Source organism: Pleuronectes platessa, chromosome 20, assembly GCF_947347685.1.
Source record: "Pleuronectes platessa chromosome 20, fPlePla1.1, whole genome shotgun sequence".
Taxonomy (NCBI): domain Eukaryota; kingdom Metazoa; phylum Chordata; class Actinopteri; order Pleuronectiformes; family Pleuronectidae; genus Pleuronectes; species Pleuronectes platessa.
Window position 1 is genome coordinate 15,347,641 of NC_070645.1, and position 6,011 is coordinate 15,353,651.

Below are 6,011 nucleotides of genomic sequence, written 5' to 3' on the forward strand. Positions count from 1 at the left end.
GCCCCCCCTTTCTTTCAAACCTAGAAACGCCCCTGATCTCAAGTGATCTGAAGTTGTGTTTTGTGAACTGTGGTTTGATTATCATGGATTTTACTTGTGGTGGCAGCTGACTGTGGATCACTGCTTCGATATATATTATAACTACCTCTTTACACATGTCGTCTTCATCTCTGTCAGACTTTTTCTTTTGTATAAATACTTTATCCACATATTTGGAAATGTATCCTTTTCTTATGAACGTTTTAAATATAGTTATAATATGTAATGATGTGCTCATCTACTGCTCTTCTGTCCCTCACTTGAAGCTCTCTCTGAGGTTCTCTACATTTTCTTTTTTCCAAATAGTAAAGTGTTCATATCGGCTGTACAAATAAAAACCGGACTGATTTGATGGATTGATTTGAATATCGTCCAGCTGCTTTCAGGAGGTGGACGCCTGTCCCACATTCAGAAGTCACACCATTAAGAATAGTGTCGGGGGGGGGGGGGGGGGGGGGGTCAGGAGGGGTCCTCCACACTCTCCCTTCTGCTGCTCCTTCAACAAACAACTGATAATGACCTTTGACCTCCCTGTTTTTGCATGAGAATTGACATCAGTATTCCTCACTCTCTCCTGCCCCCCCCCCCCCCCCCTCCCCTTCTGTAGCGACCTCAGGACCATTTGAAAAACCAGCCCTACCCAATTCCACACTATTTTGATTTTACTTTTTTTATGAACCATCCAGAGGTGGTGGTGGTGGTGGGGGTGTGGTAATGTATTTGGGAGGATGAGGGTGGGTGTGTGTGGTGGGGGGGGCGCTCCGGGCTCATCTGCATCCCAGATTAAGGTGCTTAGAGAGAAATCAACCATCCATGATTCATTACATGTTTCCTGCTGAGCCGCCGAGATGGCAACCGTCCTAGCAACAGGATCCTAGCAACAGCAACAACTCTCCGCCGCCGCGGCAGCCAATCAGAAGCTCTGGAGCCGGAGAAAAATTTGAGCCAATGAGCAGAGAGGACGGGCGCAGAGCGGGATGATGTGGCTCCTCCTGCTGCTGGTCAGACTGGGGCTCGGAACTCTGCTGATTTATCTGTTCTCATGTGTGTAGTGTGTAAATATTCATATTCATCTCTGTCCTTTTTTATGAATGGGAGGATTTTCTTGATGGAATAGTTTCATCCTTTTCTATTTTTCTATAATTAGATGATGTTATTGTGGTCATTTAAAAATATTTAAATCTACATAAAGGCAAAACTTTCATCATATCCCGGTTATGAAAGGCAGTAAATTAATGTAAATAAAAAATTACTAATAAAGAATTCCTAGTAGGCCTATAAAACAACATTCTGGATCCGGTTTTATAAATCTGACAATAAAACCAATGGTATATACTGTGAACACACACTCTCTCACACACACACACACACACACACACACACACACAACTGTATTGATTCATAATTCATGTAGAAACCACACAACCTCACTCCCTGATATAAACCAAAGTGGCAAATAATGGGATAAAGTGGACAAATATTGATATTAATTAGTCCCCAGTCTGTCTATGGGTTAATTTTTCTCTGTGCTTGTTTCTAGCTGCATGGTTATTATTAACTTATCACTGATACAACACAGACACAACCACAGCAGAGGACACACTTACACTCCAGTGGATTTTCTGCAGGTGAAATCTAAAGAAGTATTGATTTGTTTCCACGTGAAGATCTGAGCCTGTGGATTGTTCCTTTTGGTTTTACCAGAGAACTTTTATAATATAGTGGGGAATATGAGCATAAACCTAATACTTAAAACTTGTTCAGACTGCAGGATGAATCCATTTCTTTGCTTTGAAAACTTAAAAGTTATGAATGTGCCGGTCAGACACTGTAGCTCATTGACTCTTAACCGACGATAATAAATTCACGATTAGCGTCTACATTTCTCACTTTTTCTCAACTCAGACATTCCCTGGTTGTAAACGTCTTGGCAGCCGCAGCCTACGTACGACACAACGATGACAGTGTTGATTTACAGCGTCCTCCTCTCACATGTAACAGACACAGGAGTGTGGGACGTTCTGAAATCAGTCATCATTCATCTCAGGGCGCTTTGACCGTCATCTGGTGTCAGATGGGCCCGATCTTCTCCTCAAAGGGAGATTTCTCAGTGCTGGTCTGATTCTATTCACTGGGATAATACCTCACGCTCGTGTGTTTTCACCACTTCGGAGGGATCTCTCTCTTTGTGCTGTGGAGTTTACAGAGTGGGTCTCATCTCCAAAGCACGAACCAGAAAGAGAGGAATTCACAGAGAGTGAAAGCATCTCTACAGTTTTGCCAAATAGCCGTACAATCTAGATACCAACCACTTAACTCAGAATCTTAACCCTAACCCTTCTCTTATGAACTTTCCCACGCCACAATCTGCCTGAACAGGAAACTGCTTTAATCTTCATACCGTAAAGTTACTCCGCTGGTTTGCTTCATTAGGATAAACTGCAGATATTTGGGGTCAATACCAAATTTAACTTTCTCAGATTCTCACTAGATCAACAAATGAGTGATAATCTGCTTCTAAATATGTTTCAAGACATTACTTAAAAAGCCTATTTTCTCTAAAAACATATCCGTATGTTTTCCTTTCCGTGGGAATGCGTGGGTCTGCGTCTGAGCACCAACGATGTGAAACTCAGGAAACACTCAAATAAATCCACATATCCTCGGTTTCGGTCTCTTCCACACCTCCTCGGCTGCTGGATTTCATTTGAAGCTGCTGCTCTGCGCTCGCTGAGAGTCCTGAGTGAGATATTTCTGGAAATCCATCAAACGAGAGCTGTGAGACGCGGAGCTGAAGAAGGAGAAGAGGAGGTGGAGACGACTCGGAGGGGGTCACACATGAGGAGAAGACCGAACAATGTCATCACCACACAGATGCTATCGCGCAGCCTCTGGGGAAACAGGAGGGTGGAAACATCCAAGATGGACTGGAGGAGATTTGCAGAAAAATAAGAAAGAAGAAAATAAGAGAGCTGATAGAGATCGTGTGCCGGACTCTGTATCTCAACTACTGGAGGGAGTGCCATTAAAATGTTTGTATAGACGTTCATGATCTGCAGAGGATGAATCCTGATTACTTTTAAAGATTGACTGACTTGAAGTCCATCACTGTAGACAAATAAAACCAGAATACCCTGAATATCAATGAACAGCAGCCAGAGTGTGCACAGTAGTGATTGTGTGGTGAAGCTGCCCTATCGAGGGCCCACCGATAAACACACCCGACCAATCACAGGGAGTCAGTCGGGGCTGACATTCATGACAAATTATTAAAAAAATAAACTTATTCGGGGCATTAATCTCGTGGAGCCTGATCTGAGTATATTTGTCCATATGATCCTGAGGTTTGACGGGTTTACAGACATCATTTTAATGGAATTCGAAAAATGTCAAATATGTTTGATGTTTATGATCCGAAATTAAAAATTTGAATTCCTCTAGTGTGCAAAGAGCATTGCATGGAAGAGGCCAGGTTTCTGACCTATACAGCCAGCCACCAGGGGGCGATCAAGATGATGTCGTCCATTAGTATATCCAGTTATTTGGCCGACCTAACACGTAGTTTCACTCATCGGCTGCAGACATTAAAGATGATTATGATTTCCTTCAGAAAGTAGAGCTGAAAATGCACTGGTCTATTTCCCCCAGTGATCATGTGATCACTGCGGTAGAGCCCCAGTCCTGGCCGCTCTTAGTCCAGTTTCAAGCTAGATATCATGTTTCTGAATTCTGCTGTTTTTTTAAGCTTGTGAGAGTTCATCCAAACTTCTCCTCTGTGTCTCCTCGGGGCTTTCCACCCGTTTACAGTTTCACGCTACACATGCCGCTCCGCACTGAGCTCCTCTATCCCAGGATTACTCAGACGGTCCAGACAGCTTCACATCCCCGTCACCAAACCGCCACCTGAGTCAGACACGAACTTCACACGCTGTGGTTTCGCCCTAACACTTCCCACTGGCTGTTTGGCACGCCGCACTTCTCCCAACCGTCCTTTTTTACGCAACCAAACTGGATTTGTAGTTATTGTGCTCGTGATCCAACTCGTACTCAATCACAAAACTTCAGGCTTTCGTTTAGACTCGTAAATCCTTCCTCTATTCCATAGACAAAGCGGCATTAGAGCCTCTAATGCAATAATAAGCAGCGCAGGCAGACACACAAACGAGGCACGAAGAATGAATCACTGCACAGTTTGGAGATTTATTATGTTTCACTTGGACGAGAGTCAAAGAAAGAAAGAGAAAGAAGAAACCGCCCACGTGTCTCCGGCATTATGTTAAACACTGTTTCACCTTCTTGAGAAAGCATCATGTTGTGGTTTTGTGTGGATGATTGTTCTGTAGGCAGAGGTGTGTATCTCTGCTCTCCTTAAAGGACACGTGCCACAATGCTTCCTCCTCCCTGATTGTCTGAGACAAACAAAACAAATCTCACTCCAATTTAGCTCCACCTCCATCCTAGTCTGACAGCTGTTCCACTGTGAGGCTCGCCCAGGTGGCTTTGTATTTCCACTTCCTGTCTCCAGCTCCTCTCAGCGCCGTCCACTCACCAAACCATTCGGCTAAACTGTTGTTTTTAAATCTTGCTGCGTGGAGCTCCTTTGACCCCAGCCCTGTCTTAAAGTCCTTGAGCACAACAGAAGCCGTCTGATGAGCGGATGAGAAACAAATGGCCTCGGCGGTGACGACTGTTCAAAGCTTGTTTGACATACGAGGGATTTATGAGCAATTTCTGCAACAAACCAATTAGCTGCTGCTGCTGCTGCTGCTTGTGGTATAGAGGGGTGGGGGGGGGACAAGCATCTGTGTTTCAGGTCTTGTTCTGTTTCATGTTGATTTAATCCAATCAGGGTTTGCTATGAACGCAATTACGTTTATTAATTTCATTAATTTCAACACTATTATACATTCGTGACCTCCTGTACGAGCGGCTGCTGTAATTTTTTTGTTATAGCAACAATAAAAAGGCGTCTGTGCTGATTCAGCTGAACGATACACACCTACATGCTTTCTGAACGATATTATCAAATCAGGCAACTTGTGACCAGGCAGATTACAACATTTTATGTAACATAACCTGCAGTGATAATTCATACATCTATCTATCTATCTATCTATCTGTCTGTCTATCTATCTATCTATCTATCTATCTATCTATCCATCTATCTATCTGTCTATCCACTTCTCTATCTATCTATCTATCTATCTATCTATCTATCTATCTATCTATCCATCTATATATCTATCCATCCATCCATCTATCTATCTATCTATCTATCTATCTATCTATCTATCTAATTGCCTACCTTCCATCTATCTATCTATCTATCTATCTATCTATCTATCTATCTATCTATCTATCTATCTGTCTGTCTATCCACCTCTCTATCTATCTATCTATCTATCTATCTATCTATCTATCTATCTATCTATCTATCTATCTATCCATCTATCTATCTATCTATCTATCTATCTATCTATCTATCTATCTATCTGTCTATCTATCTATCTATCTGTCTATCTATCTCTCTATCTGTCTATCACACCTGTCCCACCCTGTGTGTTTCTCTCCTCTCACTTGTAGATAATTACTCTGAACATCATGGGTACTCTTCAGGAGGAGCTGGATGTTTCTTCTTCTTGAGGTGACAGATGGCGGCTGACTTCTGTCGCTCTGCACTCGGCTCCTCGGGAGGCAGACGTCCTCGGAGTGGAAGTCAATCGCAGGATTTCAACATTTTCTTTTTTTTAAACCCAGTGAGAAACTGTTGTGTAATGACTTTGGAAGGAGGAGGCATACAAAAAAAAAAGGAAGGCAATGGAGGGAGATGGGCCACTGCCTTGACACTGTTTAATTAAACCCTTGGAGACTACCGGCTGCATGGGAACAAGGGCCAAATGAGCTGCTGGGTCATGTGCACGCGTTCTGCCACATGAATAATACAAAACACTGCAGGCTGATTCAGAATAATC